The sequence below is a fragment of the Drosophila virilis genome, chromosome 2 (genome assembly GCF_030788295.1).
Source record: "Drosophila virilis strain 15010-1051.87 chromosome 2, Dvir_AGI_RSII-ME, whole genome shotgun sequence".
NCBI classification, from domain to species: domain Eukaryota; kingdom Metazoa; phylum Arthropoda; class Insecta; order Diptera; family Drosophilidae; genus Drosophila; species Drosophila virilis.
The window spans coordinates 34,586,306-34,610,000 of NC_091544.1; positions in this window are offsets into that span (position 1 = coordinate 34,586,306).

A 23,695-nucleotide genomic window follows, 5' to 3' on the forward strand; every position below is an offset into this window, starting at 1 on the left:
CAAAGCTCAACAACCATCTTAACGTCCCAGCAAGGAACCTGCTAAGGAGGCGATGAAGAAGGCGTTTGAAAAGGACCTACCCGACTATCCTAGTCGTTAGTTATATATAGACCACAAGCTGTATTAAAGACGTTTCTATGAATATATGTATATGTGTCTAATCTGTTAAAGTAATTTGAAATCCACAATTTTCGCTGAGCTAAGTAATTATGTCACTCTGATAAAAGTTGCTAAAAAAAAAATTCCAGATCATAGTAGGCTAACAACTGCCCGGGTAAGATAAGTGTCGACGATGGCCCATGCACTTTTCTTGCCACATTCGAACACACAGCACCAACGCCGTTAATAGCAGCAATGTTGTCCAAGAATTCCTATTCGTATCCACGTCGTTGCTGAACATTTTTGGATACGAATAAGTATTGAGTCTCCAACTTGTACTCTGGCTTAATGAGTAGAATATGCATGTTATCCAACAGATCAGATACGACCTTGACATTCTGCGTTCGAATAAGAATCTGCATGTTTATCAGCAGCTTAATTTTTCTTTAACAACGCATGATCGAAAAGCGCGACGGTGCGAGAGGAGGTGGTTCAAAGTGGAAGAAGCTATCAATCCAACAGGGTCTGCGAGGCCAAGGAGCTCCAGTTCGAGCACTTGGGCCATTATACTGACACTGCGTCTTATCAGCCAGCAACCTTGTTGGAGCTGCCCGTAATATAATGCAATTTTAGCTCTAGACGCGAAGTCAATGAATAATTTCCACACACTTGGAATTTCGTATATGTGATGGAGTCAGGCTCTTGTCTCTTGGGAAGTCTATCGTATTTGGTATTTGCATAAATATTGCAGTTTTTGCCAATTACTAAAGCGAACATTTTTAATTTTTAGAATGTTTTTATATAATACAAATTATATTGACTTTAAATGAATTTATTATTTACTATTTACGTAAAAAAGAATGGTCTCTTAAGACAGTAGAATAATTGAGAGAGATACGGCGACACCGGGGATCGATTTTACATTTGTGTTTCAGACGGGTCTTTTGCTTTTGAATTACAATTCGAGCTAATGATATTGACGTGAGTCCTCTTGAGCTCCATAATAAACTCTCTGACGCTACTGATAAGCTCTTCCACACTGTTTGTTATTTTAAAACAACTTGCTTGTCCGGTAGGCACGGCTGACTTTATCGCTGTTCGCCTTGTTGCCGGGTAAAATTTGTTGAAGATGTTGGATCTATATTCCTACTTTAATCAGGGCGTGACCCGGGAGCCCCACTGTGATTGGCACCCTTAGCTTTTTTCAAAGTATTGACTTTTGCATTGCCCTTTGACTTTTGCTCACCATATTTCAGGTGCTGGTAGTTTAGTAATAGTCCACACGCTACTTCAAAGGTTGGACACCAAGACTCAGACCAAATGGGAGGGGACCACAGGCATTGACAAAATCCCGACAGCCGATGAGTGGAGAGCGTGCAACATGCCATGACATCCCATATAACCAATTATCAGGGGGACAAATCCAACCATAACACTAACCACGGCAAAAGAGTGCTTGTAGCTGGTCACGGAACTTTGTCTCCCTCCCTTCGGCATAAGGAAGTCAAGAAACTGGCCCTTTGTTATAACTGCCAAAGGAAGGGACACCAAACTCGGTCTTGGAGTAGTAGTCATTGTCGTACTTGTGGAGGAAAGCATCATACACTGTTGCATTTTGCCACTTCAAGAGAAGCTGACGCGCCGACACCATTACATACATCGGCTGATTTGGGTGCCGCCACTTCGACGCATTCTCACTCCACCACCTCTCTTGCTGTCCAAGGTTCTCAGTCTGGTGTTGTGCTCCTGGCCACTGCATTGCTACTGGTGAAGAATAGTTCTGGTTCCTTGTTTCCCTGTAGGGCCTTATTAGACTCAGGTTTGCAGTTGCACGTGGTCACATCCCGTTTCGCACAGAGACTTCCGTTAAGGAAAGCCAGGTCGTCGGCGGTTGTCATGGGTCTCGGAGACACAAGCGTCTCTACTAAAGGATCAGCTGTTAGGATTAACATAAATTCACAAGACTCAGATTATTCAGCCACCTTTGATGCTCTTGTGACTCCAACAATTACCGAAAGTCAGCCCAGCTTCGTCATCGATACATCGGACTGGAAAATTCCCTCGAGCATAAGGTTGGCTGATCCTGCGTACAACAAACCACAGCGAGTGGATCTCTTAATTGGAGCGAGCCTTTTCTATGAGCTTTTGTCTGTTGGGCAAATTGTGCTTTTGCCAGAACTACCTCTTCTGCAAAAAACTCGTCTTGGCTGGGTCGTGACCGGTGGATTTGAGAGACCCTCGTTGTTTGCTGCCGGCCGCACTCCTAAATGTATCCTAATGTATCGTTGTGTCCGAGTGACTTCGCCTGATAGTTACTTCCAGTGCATCCTGTGGAGGTACTCGCCTCAGAGGGATATCGAAATCTTTAAATTAGATACAGTAACATATGGGACCAAATTAACATCATTTCAGTAAGTGTGCACAATGCACCAGTTGGCCTTTGATGAGCGTGATGCATTTCCAATTGGATCGGATGCCATCAAGCAGGAGTTTTACATTGACGATTTGATATCCGGAGCCAACTCAGTTGCTGAAGAGAGAAAATTCGTCAGACGGCTGGGATATTGTCTCGTGGAAACTTTAAGCTTCGAAAGTGGTATTCCAGTCACCAAGAAGTACTCAATGGAGTAGCCAGTAACCGAAATCCAGCTGACATTCTTTCTAGAGGCACAGTTCCCGACGTCCTAGCCCAGTCGGAGCTCTGGTTTCATGGCCCATTGTGTCATTAAATGGTCGCCTAAATTGGCCGGCGACCTGTCTGCCTGCAGCTCCAACCATTTAATTGAGGAAAAGAGTACTAATTCTTAAGTCTCTACATGCAGATTTAACTCTGGGATGCAAGCACGCCAACTCTTTTGGTTCCATGGAGCGCACATTCGGCTATGTGTAAAAATTTATGAAGCGTATAAGGCATCATGGACTCACTGTTGCAGACATTCCTCACGGCACTCGCATTCTTCTTCGGGTTGTACAGAGAGCGAACTTGTGGGATGACATCAAGGAGATACATTCTCATGGAAATGTGAAAAAATCTCTAGCACCATTTCTGGATGTAGGTGACCTCCTCCGCGTCAGTGGCCGGCTTAACAATTCGTTCCTGGACTATGATGCGCAACACCCCATTATACTCGGCGTCATGCAATCACCTTAGCTGTCATCGTTCAGTTTCATGAGAGGAATCTACACCCTGGTCCCCGTGCACTTCTAGCCAAAATTCGACTTTAATATTGGCCGATTGGATTAGGAACAGTCTCTACAGCAGTCAGTAGAGCCTATGATGGCAAGTCTTCCAAGGGAAGGTCCGGAAGTCGTTCGAGCCTTCACCGTAACTGGAGTCAATTATTGGGGACCCTTCTTCTATAAGTCGGAAGTTCGTACGAGGCCACCTATCAAGTGCTATTTCAGCGTCTTCATTTGTTTCACCGGCAAGGCAATACACCTAGAGCTAGTCAAGGACCTATCGACTGCTACATTTTTGAGTGCCCTGAAGCGATTCATCGCCACTCGTGGCAAACCCAGTCAACGACAACGCAACAAACTTCGTTGGATCGAAGAATGAGCTGGTGGATTTGAAACGTCTCTTGCTTAGCAATCCTCACATGGAAGCAGTTCGGCAATTCTGCCTCGCCGATGACATCGAGTGGAAATTCATCCCCATTCATGCTCGTTAAAGACGAAAATCTGCCTCCCATGCGGTGCCGCTTGGTAGGATAGTTAACTTGATTCCTGGGAAGGATGGAGTAAATCGTGTAGCTGATATGAACACCATGACTGGAATCATCCGAAGAGCCGTAAACAAGCTGTGTCTGCTGCCGCTTAAGGATTCTGTTGAAAGTCTGGCTTCTAACGGGGGAAGTATGTAGGATTCAAATTAGCATAAGCAAACATTCATGTAAACATAAGAAGAGGTTGTAATTTTGGTCTAGTGGAACAGCTGTTTATTATAAGGTTATAAGGTTATAAGGTTGGCAAGCCTTTCTTGCACTTGTCGCAGCTGCTATAAATTACATATTTCTTTTTTGTCTGCTCTCTCAGTTCGTTGTTGATCGAGGCGAAGCAAAGAACCAATTCTGAGCCACAGCCAAATAACCTTATAATCTACATAAATTTGCCTAATAAACTGAATTATAACGTGTTGTTGTGAAAGGCCAAAATTTACTTATTTCTTGGTTTAGCTTCTAAACAGTTGCTAAAAAGCATTAGTAACTCAACAAGTACCTTAATTCAATCTGGTGAGTCGTATCAATTTTGCTTCGATTCAGAGTGTTCCCTTGTCAAAGAAGCTGTAGCCCACAAACTTTCGCGAAAACGAATTAACAACAATACTGAAACCAGCACATTGCAAATGTTATCAAATGTTTAAAAAAACGAATACTTCCGTGAAGTTCTATTTCATGTTGTTTTAATTGATTGCTTAAATTATGATATTATAATCGGCCGCGAAATTCCGTATCACGACTTTACTGTCACTATATCAATCGATAGGTCATATTGTTTAAAAAAAATCTGTATGTGCTGTGGCTGTTACTAATAACTGCTCTGAGCTAGACAATATCGAGACTGAGTAGTGCAATGTAGATAAATCTCTTTTATATGATATTTTAAAAGAATATTCCCAAAAGTCAAGTTACAACAGGTCAATTAGAAATACGCTTAATCTATTCAAACTAAGCCGTTCAAAGACGACCATACCGACTCAGCTCAGATGAAAAGGAAATAGTAAGAAATATTAGAAAACAATAAGAATAAAATATTATTCGCCCTAGCTATTGACCGTTCATATACTTCATTTAAAAAAAAATGGCACTGATCGACTATGCGTTGACTATCGCGAAGTGAATTCGAATACTGTTGCTGATAAATATCCACTCCCTCTCACAAGCGATCAAATTTCAAGGTTAAGCGAAGCAAGGTATTTTTCATGTCTAAATATGGCAAGTGGGTTTCACCAGATCCCAATTCATCCAGACTCGATTGAGCATACAGCCTTCGTTACTCCAGAAGGTCAATACGAGTTTCTGGCCATGTTTCGATCTTAAGAATGCACCATCTGTCTTCCAATGTGCCATGATGAAAGCATAAGGTGGGCTTGCTAACTCTTTTGTCATTGTTTACAGGGATGATATAATGATCATTTCTTAAACAAAATAAGAGGCATTTGAACGATTAAAGGCATTTTTGAAAATTCTATCACAAGCCGGATTCTCTTTTAGAGCCGCCAAATGCTCTTTCCTAAGATCTAGTGTCGAATGCCTGGGATTTGAAATTAGAGAAGGGGAAATTCGTCCCAACCCACGTAAGAAACAAGCATTGATTGACTTGGCGCCCCCACAGTCTGTTACCCAAGTGGCTTGGCGTCGTACTTTCGACAATTCATACCAAAGCTTTCACAAATAATGAAACCATTGTATAGACTTACGTGCAAGAATAAAGGATTGAAAATTAGAGCATGAGCACATTCGCAAAAGGTCATTAAAATATTGACAGACGAACCTGTGTTTACCATATACGATCCTCAGCATCCAATAGAACTGCATACCTATGCCCGTATGGAAGGTTACGGTGCGATTTTATTGATGATTGGCTTCTTGCTGAACAACAAAGAGATCCTCAGATTTCTCCGATAATATCGAAAACTCAAAACGATGGAATAGAGGAAAGTATAGCGATTTCTTTTAAGCTTAGATCAAAAATGCTATTTCGGAAAATTCAAAGAAGCCGAAAAAATCCCTGTCTTCCAGTTATCCCCAGATTAATTAAATGGTCTGTAGTAAGCCACGTCCATAAATCAATTGTACGACTTGGTTGGGAAAAGACCCTACACAACATGTATGAGTATTACTGGCTCAAAAGCATGTCTAAATACGTGCGTAAATTTGTGGAACGCTGCATTACCTGTAAATTGACTAAGCCACCATCAGGCAAGATTACAGCAGAACATCACCCAATACCCAAAGTAGACATTCCGTGACATACGGTTAATATTGATATCACTGGCAAACTGAGTGCAAACGCGTTCGAAAGGAATATGTTATTGTTCAAATTGATGCATTTACCAAAATCACCTATTTATACCATACTGTAAATATTAATTCCGAAAGCTGCATCAATGCTTTGAAGTCATCCATATCCTTGCTCGGAGTACCAACAAGAATCATAGCCGACCATGGCAGATGTTTTACGGGGTCAGATTTTAGTAAATTTTGCTCTATGCAAAAAATAGATCTACATTTGATTGCAACTGGTGCACGTCGCGCAAATGCTCAGGTCGAGCGCGTTATGAGTGTGTTGAAACGTATGTTAACCGCTATAGAGAGTAGCGAGCGTTCCTGGCAAGACGCTTTAGGTGAAATACAATTGGTCATAAATTGCATGACAAATGGAACTACGAAATATAGTCCTCTAGAATTGTTAATTGGAAAAGAAGCTAGACCATTCGGTATGTTATATGTGTGTGAAGATAATAGGAAAGAAGACGTAAGTTTTTTGAGAGAAATGGCTAAAGAAAATATAGAAAAGAACGCTGTCTATGACAAAATTAGATTCGACAAAAACAAATCAAAATTTGTAAGATTTAAGATAGGCGATTATGAATTGCTCAAAAACGATGAAAGACACCAGAAAAAGTTAGATCAAGGGTCCATTCTTAGTGGCAGAAGTGCTTGATGGAGATCGATGCGTTGTAAAGTCATTGGCTAGCCAGCGAACTTATAAGTAATTGCATGAGTCGTTGAGATGTACGCCGGCAGAGGGGATATCCATTAAGTTAGACTCGTGAGATAACGGCGTTGAAAGAGACGTCGATGACGCATTAGAGAATTCTAATGACAGTAACGGCGTTGAAAGAGACGTCAGTGATGCATTAAAGTACTCTAATGATAGTGACGGAGTTGAAAAGATGTCAAATAAATAACTTTGCCTTAATAATTTTGGATCCAATTGTTATTTCAAATTAGGTTAAGCGTATTGTAACTTTCCTTTTTTATTCTGTAACACACGAAGACGTGTGATAGTCAGGAGAGCCGTGTCGTGGCGTTTAATAAGTATTAATTTAAGTATTACGAATGAAAATGAATAAAAGCATGAATAAATCGATTGTGTGAATTTCACAAGACTGCGTTGCTTGTCTAATTTATATTTCTTCCAATCTATACTGATCCTTTCTGCATTGCTTTGTGCTAGCGCTTGGAGGGCGAGTGTCAGTGGTGGTATACACACTTGGTGGTGTACACACGTAGTGGAATGTTGGCATTGTAAAATTAGTCTAAGAACAAATCTCGTTGATGCAACACGATGTCACGCCCAAGGAAGCGCTTGGTTCTCTGACATATTTATATATATATTCTTGATCAGCATCAACAGTCGAGTCGATCTAGCCTCTGTCCGTCCGTCCATATTGCCAACCAATTTGCCAACCAATTTAAGCCACAATTTAAATGCAATATTCTATGGTACGATAAGATATACTGTAGAAAATTTCATCAAGATCGCTTAAGAAACCCCTAATTCATACCGCTCTAAGCGCATCGTGCGTTACGCCTCCGCAATGATTGCGGCCACGGAGTCAGCCTGGTCAGCACTCTTTAATTGTATTAAAGTGACCAGTACTTATTTAGTTACTAATGCTAACTTCCACTTGGCAGTGCGATGAGTGGCTGAAAAATCTCAATCAATCTAACCATATCTTATAACCTGATTCTTATTGACCACAAGCGCTTTCTTGTTCCTCTCTTCTATGCATATAACTTTAAATCTTTCTAGCTTATGTGCTATTGCATTATTAAGCATAACTAAAGTTCCTATTTTAGTTCTTTATTATTTTTTTTTGATCATATATTTTCGTTTTTCTTCTAAAATTGTATCGAAACAATAGGTGAAATAATTCAACCTTATATCCTAATCATCCTAGTCAATCGAAATGTGTGAACGAACGTATTCGTTAAATGTTCGATGACTTCTTTTAACTGTACCTAAGGTCTGGTGGTGACATGCTGTTGATTTTATATTACATATTTTCATATACTTTCATAAGGCTTTTATAAGTGACTTTTTGTATTCAGTAGGACCGTACTTAAGTATAAAATATTCCAATATTGCTCTAGCTACTGTTTTTGCACTTTTATCTGCTACTGTTATTGTAAATAGATACTAGTGAGATCACATTTTATAGTGACTGCATACTCGTTCCCATTCTCTGAACTAGAATGTATATATTAAAACAGTATCAAAAGCTGTATTCGGTGTATTCGTTATTACCATTGGTGCTTTTGTATGTGATGTGGTCTGTGCTTTTTGGCATTTTACACCTTAGTTAAAACCGCTATTTTGTTTTCTTTCATGTCTTTATCGCCTATTTTTTTTAAATTTATTAAATGATACAAATTCGAATAGTTGTTCACTTGGTGACATCTGCAAACTAATGATATTTTGTAACATGGCTTCATGATAAAGCCTTTGAAAAAATTATCCCTAATAAAATTTTTTATTTGAGTACAAATCATTAATTTTGAATTTCAAAATGATTCTATTTCCTTGTTTAAATAAACAATTGGAATTATTGAAATTAATTTCACAAATTTTTGTACGTCATTATTACTAATGACTTCATAGACATTGGACTGATTCTGTTTTTAATTTTGATTTTTGAGCAATTTCATTTTATCATCTGCACAAATGTTTTCCTGTCTTTTTTATATAATCTTGTTTGGACCTTCTATATGCAGGTGATAATCTTTTCCCTTGAAATATTCTATAGTAAACTGATATTCTTCTTAATATAGTCTCTTTCTTGTTAATTTTGAAACTGGATTGTTATTGATTATTGTCCAATTTAATAGCTGCTAACTCTTGTTGCGTTGTGGATTTATTGCTTTCGCCTTTTTCAAAACTCGAGAAGCGTAAGCTACTGGTAGCTGAATTCCATTATATGATTGTGTCAATACTGCTCCACATGCTTCTTTTCTAGCATCTGTAATCATACAAAATTCTTTGCTAAAATTGGGATATTGCAGTAAGGTTGGATTCATTAATGCCTTTTTCAAAAGATTGAAGGCATGCTGGCAATCAGCTGTCCATTCGAATTTAACTCCTTTCTAACATAATCTTGTTATGTGACAAGAATATGTGGCAACATTTTTTTATGAAAAGTCTATAATAATTGCTAAATGCAATAAATCTTCTAGCGCTATCTGCGTCCGCAGGAACTGGATATTTTCAAATACGGAAGGTACTACTAATATATCATTAATGAGTTTTTTCAATTGTTTGGCTATTTCGTCCTGCTGTGAATGAGGTGTTCTGTGGTTTTTAATGTAACATGGTCGATTATCTTTAAATCTGTTTTTGTTTATAAAAGTTATTCGTCGTGATTGATTCTATTTCCAATCCAAAAATTACTATATTTTTATACCCTGAACCCATTAAAAATGGGTATAAGGGTATATTGTATTTGTGAAAAAAACAAATGTATATAACAGGCAGAAGGAAGCATCTGCTACCCCATAAAGTATATATATTCTTGATCAGCATCAATAGCCAAGTCGATCTAGTCATGTCCGTCTGTCTGTCCGTCTGGCTGTCCGTATGCATGCAAGGATGTCAGAACCTATAAGAGCTAGAAACTTGAAATTTCAGATGTAGGTCCTATAAGTGCCTGCGCGGTCGAGTTTGTTTCCGATAATTGATAACTCACATCGTTTCCATACAATCGATAAAAATCAAGATCGACATCATTTTTTTTTGGGCGAATTGGGTAAATAATAAGAGCTAGAGTCAGTAAACATGATGTGTTGCTTCTAAAATATTATATATATGTCAAGTACCTTTCATTTTATACCAATCGCCACCTCCCCGCTTCCACCACAGAGCTATAAATCAAGTTTATAATCAAACTTTTATTGACAACCAATTTAAGCCACAATTTGAATATAATTGACTTTTTGAGAATACACCAATATTTTGTGGTACAATAAGATATACTGTAGAAAATTTCATAAAGATCGGTATGTAATGCCGTTAGTTGCGACTTCGAACCCTGCCCAGGGAACTTTTTTTAAAATTTAAATAAGAGGGTTCAGGGAGGGTTCAGGGTATTCGCTAGTCGGAAGATTCCGACTAGAACTTCTCACTTATTTTAATTCACCTCAGCGTAGCGCGTGCTGCATTTGGTGTTGGAATAAGGGGGTTCAGGGTATCCCCTAGTCGGGAGATCTTGATTTGTTTTATTTTGGCGTGGAGTCGGCAGCAAGTAATGGCGTCGGTTGCGAGTTCGAACCCTGATAAGGGAACTTTTTTTTGTTTATTTTTATCTTTTCATACGAACGGTTAGCGCTAGGTACATTTGAAGTTGGAAGCAGAAGACTCAGGGTATCCCCTAGTCGGGAGCTCCCGACTAGAACCGTTTATTTGTTTTAATAACGTTTTAGGCAACTTTAGTTTTAGTTACTAAGCTACATTTTCTGTCGGTCGAAAAAAGACTGTCTCGTTATTACACTCTCCCGTGTTTAGTTCGAAGCATCTTGCATTCTTTTTGCGACGAAAAGCCACATGAAGAGCAAAACACACGATCCTTAAGAATGGTTCGAAACGTCCAATAAGTGAGTTGGCTCTCCTTCTTGCTAATTCATCTACGACTTCGTCCCAAGGAAACCAGGACCTATTTCCCCTATCCCCCCTTAGAGTAGACACTCTATTGATCTTCCCCAACATTTTCCGAGGCGCATACCCACAATAAGCTAGAAACCCAAAAAAAAGGGGCTTATTGTTAATGAAATTACGACTACATTATTAAATGCAGTCAAGCAAGGTTCTAGCGGTTCCAATAAGTCGGACAAACAAGTAATTATTTTCCTATATTGTGTTACTATGGTAAGCCTGAAACCAAGTTTTGAACCGAATCGCTTTTATTAATAAACGGAAAATATTGTAAGAGTTGGCTGAACAATAAACTAAAAAGCTGTTTACATTATTTTTTATTTCAGTTTGAAGTAGTCGGCAGCGGTTGTGCAAAATGAATCTGGAGTACGCGGCTTGGGTACAGATGTTGCAGTCCTTATTAGTATGGTTTTCCTAGTTCAATTTATTCATTCATTATGCATGGGTGTTTTTGTTAAGCTTACTTGAACTACTACAGCTGTTTATAAGTACGGCCAGCTTTTTAAGTTTTTGTGGTGCTTTACCTGCATCAAAAATTATTTATCTAGATCTATAATTTGTTATAAGAAGTATGTTGCAAAACAACCAGATGAATAATCAAAATCCTGTTTTGTTCGCCTCTAGGGGATATTGTTAACATCATAAATTTCAAAGCAAACACTGCTATTAAATAATAAATATTTCAAAATAAATATCAATTGAATCTGTTTTTAGGTGAAGTATCAATATTGACATACTGGTGCAAAAAAATATCTCGTTTCATAACTAGTCCTGTATTTCATTATTCGCTTACACGGATCAACAATCAATAATAAATAATTAATTTCCACCCAAATGGGATTGCAATTGCCACTAAATCCTTTGGTATGTATTATGTACTGTGGTAAAGCTAATCTAACAATGCATATCGGGTAGCAACGGTGACGGCGGTTAGCAGCCAATCTTCACAAAATAATTTGGGAAGTATTCACCAAGGCTCCTCGTGGTTGCGTTATCATGGCAGGGGGGGATCCTCTTTTTCTCTAGCTCTTTCGGCTGGGGAGGGTTCTTCTTGCCATATCTCGATTTGCATACACAATTTTAATTTAGGAACCCCACAGAAACTAAATTTAGGAGCAATACTCCGAAGAAACCAAATCTCAAACAGGCACAACTAAACGAGCACTATCAAGTAAGAGGTTCTAGTCGGGAGCTCCCGACTAGGGGATACCCTGAACCCTCTTCTTTCAACATCAAATGCATATATATATTCTATTTTAGAAGCTATATGTCAACTTTGGTGACTCTAGCTCTTATTATTTACCAAAATTACCCAAAAAACAGGATATGGATATCGATTTTTATCGATTACTTGGAAACGGAGTAAGTTATCGATTATCGGAAACAAACTCTCCCCAACAAGTAGGGGGAATATATTTGTATAAAAAATCTATTTTTTCTTCTTTCTATAGATATAAATAAGTAATATATATAGATATACATTTGTTTTGAGGAGATGCTACTTTGCATCCCACCACTAACCAAACAACATATAGACTGGACATCCCATACAAACAGCATTGTCACAAAAAGTATCGGAGGCATCTGGTCCAAAATCGCGAGTAAGGGAGTAAGATATACATATGATGTATTTTTGAACCGCTTACTCTACAGGAAAGTGCTTGGCGCACTCTCTTCCATATGATTTGTGCGATAGAACGGCAACGCTGTTAACTTTTATCTCGCTCGCATCTACTCTCAGCTCTCAATGCTCTCTCTATGTTTAGGGATCGTTTCAATGTGTGTATGTGTGTATTTGTCCGACAACCAAAACTGCGCACAAGTTCAATTTTTCTCAAATGCTGAGGCATTTCTACCCTTTTGAAGGCACGAGTAATATGAAATAGAGAAAGGGTTTGCCACGTCGATGCGAAATTCTTGCATTTTAGCTCGCTATCGTTGGTAAGGGTACCCAAGCGTTGCCATGTGTGCATTTAAAATATTTTGGCCTCGCTATTCACGCATACTTGCATACTTTGTTTATGAATAGAAGCATTTGTGAGCTTGTGTGCCTGTTGCTTGCCTGCCTGCCTGTCCCCGATGCAAATTTAACAAGATTTTAGGATTTATGATTTTGGACCTCTACACACAGATTGGTAGATTGGTAATGTAAGTTTTAAGAAGTTCTGCTGCGAACAGGCTCCTCCCGTCCGAAGTTGAAGACAACCGAAGTGGTCTCGATAGGCAGAATGATGGCCACCCGCACGACACCGACATCTCCATTTATTGATCTGTCGACTCGGCCGAGACGCCATCTCAGAGGGGGAACGTTATCATCCTTGAGCAGCACGTTGTGGCAAGGCTGAAGATTTCTCTTAGGAGTGCGCCAGCGATGCTCCGCTTCTGCCAAAAGGTCTGCTGCAAGTGGCAAACACGTTGCCAGCGGCTAAGACGATTGATGTTCAGATGCGTCAAGTCGGGCTCGTCAATAGAAGTGTTGGAAAGTGGCCACACCTAAGTACTTCCAAGTCACCTGGATTTTCTGTAATGGAACAGAGCGGTCTTAAATATAACACTTATATTTTCTTGCATGAACGCAAAGTATTCATTCTTTAGTTGGTAATTTCTGCTAAGCTTGCATTCGAGAGCATTGAACCGTCTTTAAGCGCGATGATAAGAATCACCTGTCGACCTCCCAAAAGCGCTTAACGATGCAGGACAGCGAATCCTCTGCTGGTCACGGGTTACTCTCATTGTGGAGAACAGCTTAAGATGTTTTACTCGAAAGTCCATCAGAGACGATCCTACCGAGTTTCGTCTTCGTGGGGAGCAACACGTACTTAGCAGGCTTGACGTGTAGAAAATCGGGTGTGAGATCAGAGGTAGTCGAAATGAGAGTTTATGAGGTTTGAGGCAGCGTTGACGGAATATGATAATTCATATCTCCAGCAGCCTGCGTATTTTGTGCACTATGATCAAACGTTTGACTTAAGTTTGGCGTCAGGTGCAGCAAAAAGTGATGTTTATATTAACAATGTCGTCAATTGCCTGATCGGCACTGCTGCAAGCTATGGCCCTTTCGTAAGCAATTCAAGCAAAGGTGCATACGTTTGGCTTCCTTATGCCCCAGATTGGGTGACAAATTTAAAAATCAAGTGCATTTAGCGAGCGTTGATTTTATAACTCAGCTCTCGTAAGCTGCCGCAGAACCCTTCTCGACACCTGAGAGCCCGAATGTAGCCCGTACGAGGCCAAGAAAGTGCAATAATTTATTATCAAATCGCTTAATATGCAATTCCAAGGATTTGTTGTAATTAGCGTCGGTAGGCTTCAGTGACCTTATCCTGTCGATAGGAGCGCCATCTAGGCAAGAGCAATGTTTCCGAAGACTGTGTTGTACATGGCGTAGAAATCAGTCCAATCCTCGCAGGGACCGCTGAATCTCGGTAGCTGCAACTCCGTAAGTCTCGGCTTAGCGATTGTGACATTGTATTTGTCTCCTCAATGTGGCGGCGGACTGTAGTAGTGGTTGGGCAGGTCATGCGTGCCTTGTTTACAGAATGCAGATGACGAGTGAGCTTTGATTTAATATCCCAGTATAACTGAGTAATATCTCCACGGGTGTCTGATGCTACCTCCAGCAGGTCGAGATTTTCGAGCCTGGCCTGGGAGTTTTCAAATGCGGAATTCATGTATCCACCGAAGCCAGTCAAAAATATATATCGGTTTCATCGCAGCTTTCTATGTCGTCAGCGCTCAAATATGCGAGCTGTCGCTTAACTGATGCACACTTATCCTCTGCCTGTAGTAGGCGAACCTGTTGTTGGGTTTATTGTACCGAGTGTTCACTGTACTTGGTCTTGCCCCCAAATTAGCAAAAAACAATTAGGAGGTTATCGATTTTCGGAAACAAACTCGATCTGCGCAGGCACTAGGAGCACCTACATCTAAAATTTAAAGTTTCTAGCTTTTAAGGTTCTGAGATCGTTGCGTTCATACATACGGAGAGACGGACAGACAGACAGACGAACATGGCTAGATCGACTCGGCCATTGGTGCTGATCAAGAATATATATACTTTATGGGGTCGGAGATGCTTCCTTCTGCCTTTACCCATTTTCAATAAACTCAGGGTATAAAAAGGCGCGCGAAAGTGTGCTGGATGCCCTTGACAAACAGCGAAAATCAAACGGAGGCAAAGCGTAGAGCCGATTACAATTAATTTCGAGCATGAATATGTATGTATGTATTACTAGCTCTAAGGCATCGAACTGCAATGTGTGAGTGTGTATGCACTTGGCTGAGGCCATTTTTCGAGTGCAGGAATGGTTTTGCTTAGCACTGAACTGCACTAAACAGGTTTGTTATTATTGACAAGATTTGTTGTATAACTATAAATTTATTAGCTAATTTTCTAATAAGAAATTTAATAGAAATTTTCATGCATCTGCAAACTTCGGCCAACTTAATGGGCGATATCTGAGCTTCCAGACTAGCCCCGTCTGCCAAGTTATAAATAATTACATATTATAACAAATAAGAGGTTCTTGTCGGGAGCTCCCGACTAGGGGATACCCTGAACCCTCTACTTCCAACATCAAAGGCATATATATTCTATTTTAGAAGCTATATGTCAAGTTTGGTGACGCTAGCTCTTATTATTTACCAAAATTGCCCAAAAAACAGGATATCGATATCGATTTTTATCGATTGCTTGGAAACGGAGAAAGTGATCGATTATCGGAAATAAACTCGATCTGCGGGAACTAGGAACAGCTACATCTAAAATTTCAAGTCTCCAGCTCTAATAGGTTCTGAGATCCTTGCGTTCATACATACGATCGGACGGACGGACGGACTGATGGACGGACAGACAGACAGGAATGGCTAGATCGACTCGGCTATTGATGCTGATCAAGAATATATATACTTTATGGAGTCGGAGATGCTTCCTTCTGCCTGTTACATACAATTGGATTTCGCACAAATACAATATACCCTTATACCTATTTTTAATGGGTTCAGGGTATAAAAACTTCCCTATGGCAGAGATTAAGTGTTTCCCGGAAATCGAGTAAACATCGATGTGAGTAATTTCCTCAGCATATGATGGGACCAGTCTCTTGTCTGTTGGGAATTCAATAATATTTGGTATTTGCACAAATATTCCAGTTTTTGTTGATTACTAAAGCCAACTTCACGGTCTTCTGTGAGCAAGATTGTGTTCTGTTGTCACACTTTTCCTTTGTTCATCCTTGTTAAAAATGTTCGCATATATTCACGAATGATAGAATGATTTTATACAGTAAAAAAGTATTTATTTTAAATAAATTTATTATTTACTATTAACCTATAAAAGAATGGTCTCTTTAGACAGAATAATATTTGCAAGAGATATTGTCGATACCACGGATCTATTTTACATAGATTGGGTTTTAGACGGGTCTTATTTTTTTTTAATTACAATTCCAGTTAAATGATATTGACAAGAGTCCTCTTGAGTTACATAATAATCCCTCTAACGTTTCTGATCGTTAGTCTATCCAAACTGTTTAATATTTTTAAATAGCTTGCTTGTGCGGTAAGTACGGCTGACTGTATCCCTGTTTGTCTTGTTGCCGGGTAAAGTTTGTTGAAGATATAGGACCCTTATTTATTCCTCAACCAATGGTGTATATCATGACTGCACTCTTTTTGCTGTGCCTTGACTAAGACGGTAAGTCTTTAGGCTGAGCTATGATGTACCAAGGAGGCATATACCCCATGATAGATTTGGTTGTTAACAAGGTGAGAATTTTCTCAATTCCCCCACGTGTAACTGTGGAAGGGGCTTGTTACCCTTGCTGAGTGTGGCAAATTCCTACTCAATCAGCATACGTAAATTCCACCTAGCTTTAATGGTATCAAAGTTAAAATTTTGTGGCAAAAGATGCCAGCATGTTATTAACTGTGCCCAATATTTTTATACCTGAACCCATCATAAATAGGTGCAAAAATATATAACTAGCAGAAGGAAGCATCTCTGACCACATAAAGAACATAAATCAGCATCAATATCGAGTCTATTCAGCCATGTCTGTCTGTCCGTCCGTCTGTTTGCTCATATGTATGGACGTAAGGGTCTCAGAACCTGTAAGAGCTAGCTGTACGTCTTCCTAGTACCTGCGCAGGAAGGCGCTGTTTCCGATATTCTATGACTTGCCCCGTTTCCAAGTAATCGATAGAAATCGATATTCTGTTTTTGGGCAATTTTAATAAATAATAAGAGTTAGAGTCACCAAACTTGACATGATGCTTCTAGAATAGTATACATCTATCAAGTATCTTTCATTTTATACCTCTCGTCACGTGACGAGAGCTATAAATCAATTTAATAACCCAATTTGTGTTGCCCATTAATATAATACAATTGATATTTTGAGAAAAGACGAAAATTTAAAGGTAACATAAGATGTACTGCTAAAAAATTCATCAAGATCGTCATCGTGCGAATGATTTTACCACAAGCATAGCCCTAGCCAATAGGAGCACAGCCAGTGCTGGCAAGTCGTCACTGCCCGTGACAGTCCCGACTTAACCCAGTCACCGTTTTCCCTCCAGCTCACCAAAGTCACTTTTTACAAAAATGCTGGGGATTTTTGTAATTAAGTACAGGTCCCTATTATTATGATATTAATTCATAATTAATACTAATGGCGTCAAACAACTTGAATCTCTATCCTCCGTCTCCAATCTATAACCCACTGGAAGATGATCAACCGCTATACGATACGCTGCGCCTACCACGTCATTCCTTAGGAACATCCATGGTAACGTCATCCCTTGCACGTGGCATCAGCTCCCTGGGCCCCTCTACCCTGCCTCTCCCTAGTCCGGACCCCACGCCCTTTTGAACAAATGAGCGTGTGCTCAAGACAGCAGCAAGACCCATGTTCCATAAATGTGTTTGTGTGTGTGTGTGTGTGTGTGTTTGTGTGTGTGTGCGCGTGTGTGTGTGCGTGTGTGTGTGTGTGTGTGTGTGTGTGTGTGTGTGTGTGTGTGTGTGTGTGTGTGTGTGTGTGTGTGTGTGTGTGTGTGTGTGTGTGTGTGTGTGTGTGTGTGTGTGTGTGTGTGTGTGTGTGTGTGTGTGTGTGTGTGTGTGTGTGTGTGTGTATGTGTGTGTGTGTGTATGTGTGTGTGTGTGTGTGTGTGTGTGTGTGTGTGTGTGTGTGCGTGTGTGTGTGTGTGTGTGTGTGTGTGTGTGTGTGTGTGTGTGTGTGTGTGTGTGTGTGTGTGTGTGTTTTTTTTTTTTGTTTATTTTGGAAGAAAAGAAAATAACGGCTTAACATTTTACAAGGGGGAACTAAGACAAACAAAGAAGGAAAGGGTATTTTGTGGGGAGTAGAAAGTTGTAACCCGCTCCTGCGGGACAACCGCAAAGTACTACTTCGCAGGGCGGGGTACGGCTGTATATCAGCCGCTCATCAGTCGATGCCGCGTCGGATCCTCTCCTGTCGTCGCAGCTCCTTCATTATAGCCGATGCCATGTTAGCAACGGCTGTCCATCCATTTTCAGTGGCCACCATTCGCGTCACGAGATTCTCCGGAGACAAATCATTTCTGCCCGCCGTCGCTTTGTCTCGCTCGCGACTATAGAGTGGGCAGTAGAACAATGCGTGCTCCGCGTCCTCAATCACACCGTACCCACAGTGCTCGCAAAAGGGGTCGTCCTCATGATTAAACCTGTGCAGGTACGCTTTAAAGCAGCCATGCCCAGTAAATATTTGTGCCAGGTAGTGGTCTACATCGCCGTGTCGCCGCTGTAGCCAAAGCTTCAGGTTTGGGATTAGTCTGTGGGTCCATCTGCCACTTGAGCTCGCATCCCATTTGCTTTGCCATTGATCGATGGTGTTATCCCTCAGTTGCCTGTTGGTGGTTGCCCCACTTTGCCTTTCGGCAGCCATCAGGCCGAGTGGGATCATGCCTGCCAGTACTAAGGCCGCGTCTTCCGATACAGTGCGGAAGCAGGTGGCTACACGCAATGCACATCGTCGGTATGCAGCATTGCATCCTCGGCTGTAAGATGCAACCTCCATTGCGGGGGCCCATATGTTGGATCCGTAGAGGATTGTGGACGTCACCACTCCAGCGATTAGCCTTCTGCTCCTCTGCCTTGGTCCTTTGGTGTTCGCCAACATTCGGCTAATGGCTGTTGTAACACTGGCCGCTTTGTGGCTAATATACTCCAGGTGCTGTTTATACGACAGTCTGTGGTCTATCATGACGCCCAGGTATTTGATGGCGGGCTTGGACTTAATGATAGCACTGCCAACGCGCAACGATGTCGTCTCAACTATCTTTCTGCTGCTTATTAAGACTGCCTCCGACTTCTGCTCCGCTAGCGTGAGTCCGTTCTGGGATAGCCAGTCAATTATCCTGTCGATGGCCGCACTGCTCCTAAGAGTGACCTCATCGAGTTTCTTCGCCACAGTAACAACAGCGATGTCATCGGCGAAACCAATGATTGTGTTGCCCTCTGGTAGGCAAAGGCGCAGTACTCCGTCGTACATGACGTTCCACAGTAGCGGCCCGAGAACAGAGCCCTGAGGAACGCCTCCAGTTACCCTGTACTGTCGTTGGCCGTCTTCTGTGTCGTAATTTAGCACTCTGTCCTGGAAGTAGCTGGTCACTAACTTTATTAGTTGGCTCGGGATGTGTCTGGCCGTTAGCGCTTCTAGTATTTTTGTCCAATTGGCTGAGTTGAACGCGTTCCTGACATCCAACGTACAGACTAGGCAGTACTGTTTGGTGCCACCTGTCCATCTTGTGCCTTGGATAGCGTCTTCTGCTAGTTCAGCCACGGCCCTGATGGCATCCGTGGTGCTCCTGTGTTTCCTGAAGCCGAATTGTCGTTCAGACAGACCGCGCACTTCAGCAAGCTTGCATTCTAGGCGATTGCATATTATCCGCTCAAATATTTTTCCCATCGTGTCCAGCATACACAGGGGGCGGTATGAGGAGGGATCATCTAGTTCCTTGCCGGGCTTCGGGATGAGCACAAGTCGCTGGAGTTTCCATCTTCGTGGTACTGTGCATTCCGCTATACATTGATTGTACAACTCCACGAAGCTTCTGGGCTGTGCAGTAATGACAGCTTTTATTACCCCGTTCGGTATTCCGTCTGGTCCAGGAGATTTGTCCGCCTTTAGCTTCGCAGCAATGCTCAGTACCTCATTGTCGTCGGTGGGTGCACAGTCGTTTATTCCGTTTGCTGGTAGTTGCGGTGCAATTCCAGGTGTCTGTCGAGGAAAGAGCGTTAGGACTATTTGTTTGAGCTGTTCCGGGTTTGTTGGCATTGGTTGCCTGCATAGCCTTCCCATGACTAGCTTGTAAGCCAGTCCAAAGGGCTCCGCGTCCGCAGCGTCGCAGAGCTTCTGAAAGTATCGGGATTTGCTGCGTCTGATAGCTTCCTTGAGTACTTTCTGCTTAGCTCTGAAGTTCTGCAGATGGTGCTCAAAATTGGGGGACGGTCTTGACCGTTGGCTCTTCCGCCTAGCTGCGAGGCACTCTTTGCGCGCTTTGGCTATGTCCTCGTTCCACCAGGCTACCGGTCTATGTGCGTTACCACCCTTACGAACTTTTGTCAGTATAGCGTCACATGCGTTGGTGATAGTCTCTGCTATCGCGTCAGCAGAGCTGTTGGCGTCGCCTCTTATGCCAAGTCCTTCTACCATAGGGAGGAGTCTTTCCAGGTCCATAGTGTTCATCTTGTATCCCGTGTGTTGGAGCCTTCTACTGGCGCCTCTGCTTCCAAGTTGATAGGTGTCCGTTATCACCGCAAAGTGGTCGCTGTGGGTGTATACATCCGATACATGCCATTTGGCGTCTCGGGCAACGTCTGGGCTGGCAAACGTCAGGTCTATGATCGACTCGCGACCCGCTTTGCTGTAAGTGCTTCTTGTGCCGATGTTCAGCAGACATACATTTAGCGAAGCAAATATGTCCAGCAGGATGGTTCCCCTTGGTGTCGTTCTGCTGCTGCCCCATTCTGTGGCCCACGCGTTGAAGTCTCCGGCGATTATCACTGGAGATTTTCCGTGCGCGTCCTGTGCGATGTCTTCAATAATGGCTGTGTACTCTGCCAGGGGTATGCTTGGTGGTATGTAGCAGCTATAAACGTATATGCGACCACATTTTGCCCTAGCAAACCCTTTGCGAGCCATCCGTTGAGTGAGCTGGTATGGTGCCTGTCCGCAGCTCCATAGTGCTGCTCCAGCGTCTAGGCTTTCGTGCCACACTCCGATATGTTTGGGTGTATACGGTTCACTAATGATGGCTACATCAATTCTCGTCTCCCGGGTCGTTTGTGCGAGCAGATCCTGGGCTGCTCTGCAGTGGTTTAGGTTAAGTTGCAGGAACTTAACCATTTCTAAGCGCTTTGTAGGCCTTCTTATACTCCGGGCAGTTCCTGCTCAGAGTTGAGTGCGCGGCTTGGTTAGTGCCCGTGCCCATTCTTGTGCAGAGGATGCACTTTGCCTCATGCGTGCACTGTCCAGACTTGTGCCCAGTACCTGCGCATTTAAAGCATGTCTCCTTTCCAACCGGATGCTGGCTCTTGCACCTGGTGGATGTATGGCCGAATCCCATGCATCTGAAGCATCTCTTTGGCTCGATCTTTTGGCGTATTCGGCATATAACCCACCCTATGCGGACCTTGCCGGTTTCGAGCAGTTTCGTGGCTAGGCTCGGTTGCAGGGCCAGCGATGCGATCTGTGTTCCTCCGTAGGCCGCCCTCATAGTGGGCGTCGCTTCTACTGGTATGTCTCCTTCCACCGAGGCAGAGAGAGCTGTGAGGACCTCATCTGCTGTCGTGGACTCATCGATATCTAGAACCTCCATTTGCACCGTTTCCTGCAAGGTTCTAACGGCAGCTTTTCCAGCCAGTGCGCTGCTGATTGCCACACGCAACTGGTCGGTAGCTGGGTCCGATGGCTTCTGGAGCCTGAGGATCAGTTCTCCTGCTGCTGATTTGCGGATGCCCTGTACATTATTTTTGAGCGCCTGCAGTGCAGGAGCTGTTTTCACCATTTTGAGCACATCTGCGTATGGCATGCTCTCTGTACACGTGATCAGGATCGCATCCGGTCGGTTGGGCTGTTTCCGCCTGGTGAGCTTGCCCTTCACCTCAATCCATTTATTTTTTACCTCTCGGGTATTTTTGACCGGTGTTTTTGCCTCTCGCGCTTGGGTCGGTACCTTGCCCTCTGCCGGCTGTGAACGTTGCTGCTTGCGAGTTGGTGCCGGCTTGGAGTTGCTTGGGGCCAAGATCTGATTTTTTCCTGTAACCTCGTTCGTCGGTTTTTGCGCCGCTGTCGGTGGTTTACTGCATGCACCGCTTTCTTCCGTCTGCGTTGCCGTGTCACATTTAGAATTGCTTCCGGCGCTTTCTTCAGCATGGCTCATCTGCTTATGGGACTCTTCGCTGCATCGCATGCGTAGGTTTTCCGTGAGATGCGCTTTGACTACTTCTTGCAGCTCTTTTAGTCTCGCTAGCATGCTCTTAGTGGCCAAGTTTATGTGCCTCATCGCTGGCTGCTTGCCATGATACATGAACAGTAGCTCGTCCAGTATCGAGCCAATCTCTTCGATCTCCTGGGTATTTGCCTTGCTCTTCTTGGGCGGGGTGCTCCGTGGCTTGTTCGTAGGGCTGGCCGGGTCCCTAAGCCTTTTCGGGGTCTCTTTCTCTTCAATTTCCCTGCATGGTGCAGTGGGCTGGGGGGCCCTTACTGGTGTAGCCGGGGGCGTGCTCGCCAGGCATGATCGCCTAGCGAACGGGTCGGCCTTGCATACTCCTTCTTCCTCTTGTCCACCTAGTGGGGTGGTGCTTTTGTTGTTTCGGTTCATCATTGTGATTAATTGGGTCCCAACTCGAAGCCGTTGTTGTCGTGTGTATTGTGCAGTCACCTTCGCGATCCCGTGGTTGCCTTTCCATGGAGTGAGGTCCACGCGAGGGTTGACTCCGGTCCTTATGGGAGACGGAGTTCAGAGCCAGATCAGTGCTAGTCAGGGAATATCAACTGAGCCTGCACGGCCAACTGAATGGCGACATACGATAAGCGTTCTACGAGGCCTGCCAAGGTTTTAGCGGGACGGGGGCGAGGCTAGCATTAGCCTAGGAGCCGTTTCGACAAGGTGTCAGCTTGCCTATTAAGGTCCTAGAATGCCCGACTCGTCAGCCCATTTCTACAGTTACGTAAGGGGGGTCCAGTGGGTCGCTTCCACACTTTACTGGGCTCAGTGTGGGGGTGGAGTTTGCTTGCTTGCATTGACGGGCGTGCTGCCAGTTGTGGCGCTCATCGCTGCTGATTTGTGGCTCCAACGGTGGCCAATGGTTTCTCACTGGCGTTTGACAGATGGGAGTTTAACCGCTCCAGCTCGGTCGCCAGCGCCCCTTTTTAGTACACCGCTATGCGGCAGGAGTTGACTTGGTCGGATCCGTGGCCTTCTGTACAATTTCTTGCCTCGAGTCTTCAGCTGCAATGCGAGTAAAACGTAAAAGCCTAAAAGCATGCAATATCTTCCTTTGTCCTCATGTATACCCACACAGCGTGGCATACTTTCGCGCGTAATTGCTTTTTTCGTTGACGCATGTACTTCGGTTGGCAGCACTGTACAACCAACCAGCTGTCCAGAGCTTTTGTCTTGCTCATGTGCTTGAGCATAAACAATGTCGCCATGATAGTTTCGCTGAGAAAGTGCTCAACTTGCTTACTTGGATCAGGTTTAGGGTTGGATATATACCATCAGGTAGTCCTCGCCATCATCCCGTCATCCAGGTGAGTGCGCGGGTTTGCTCCATTCTCGTGTTCACCTCCACAGTCTTGCAGGTGTACCACCAGTCGTGCCAGTCGTGCCACCTGCGTCTCTCCGTGTGCGTATGTAGTCATCTTTGGTTTGACGCACCCTGGCATCCGCCGCTTGCGAA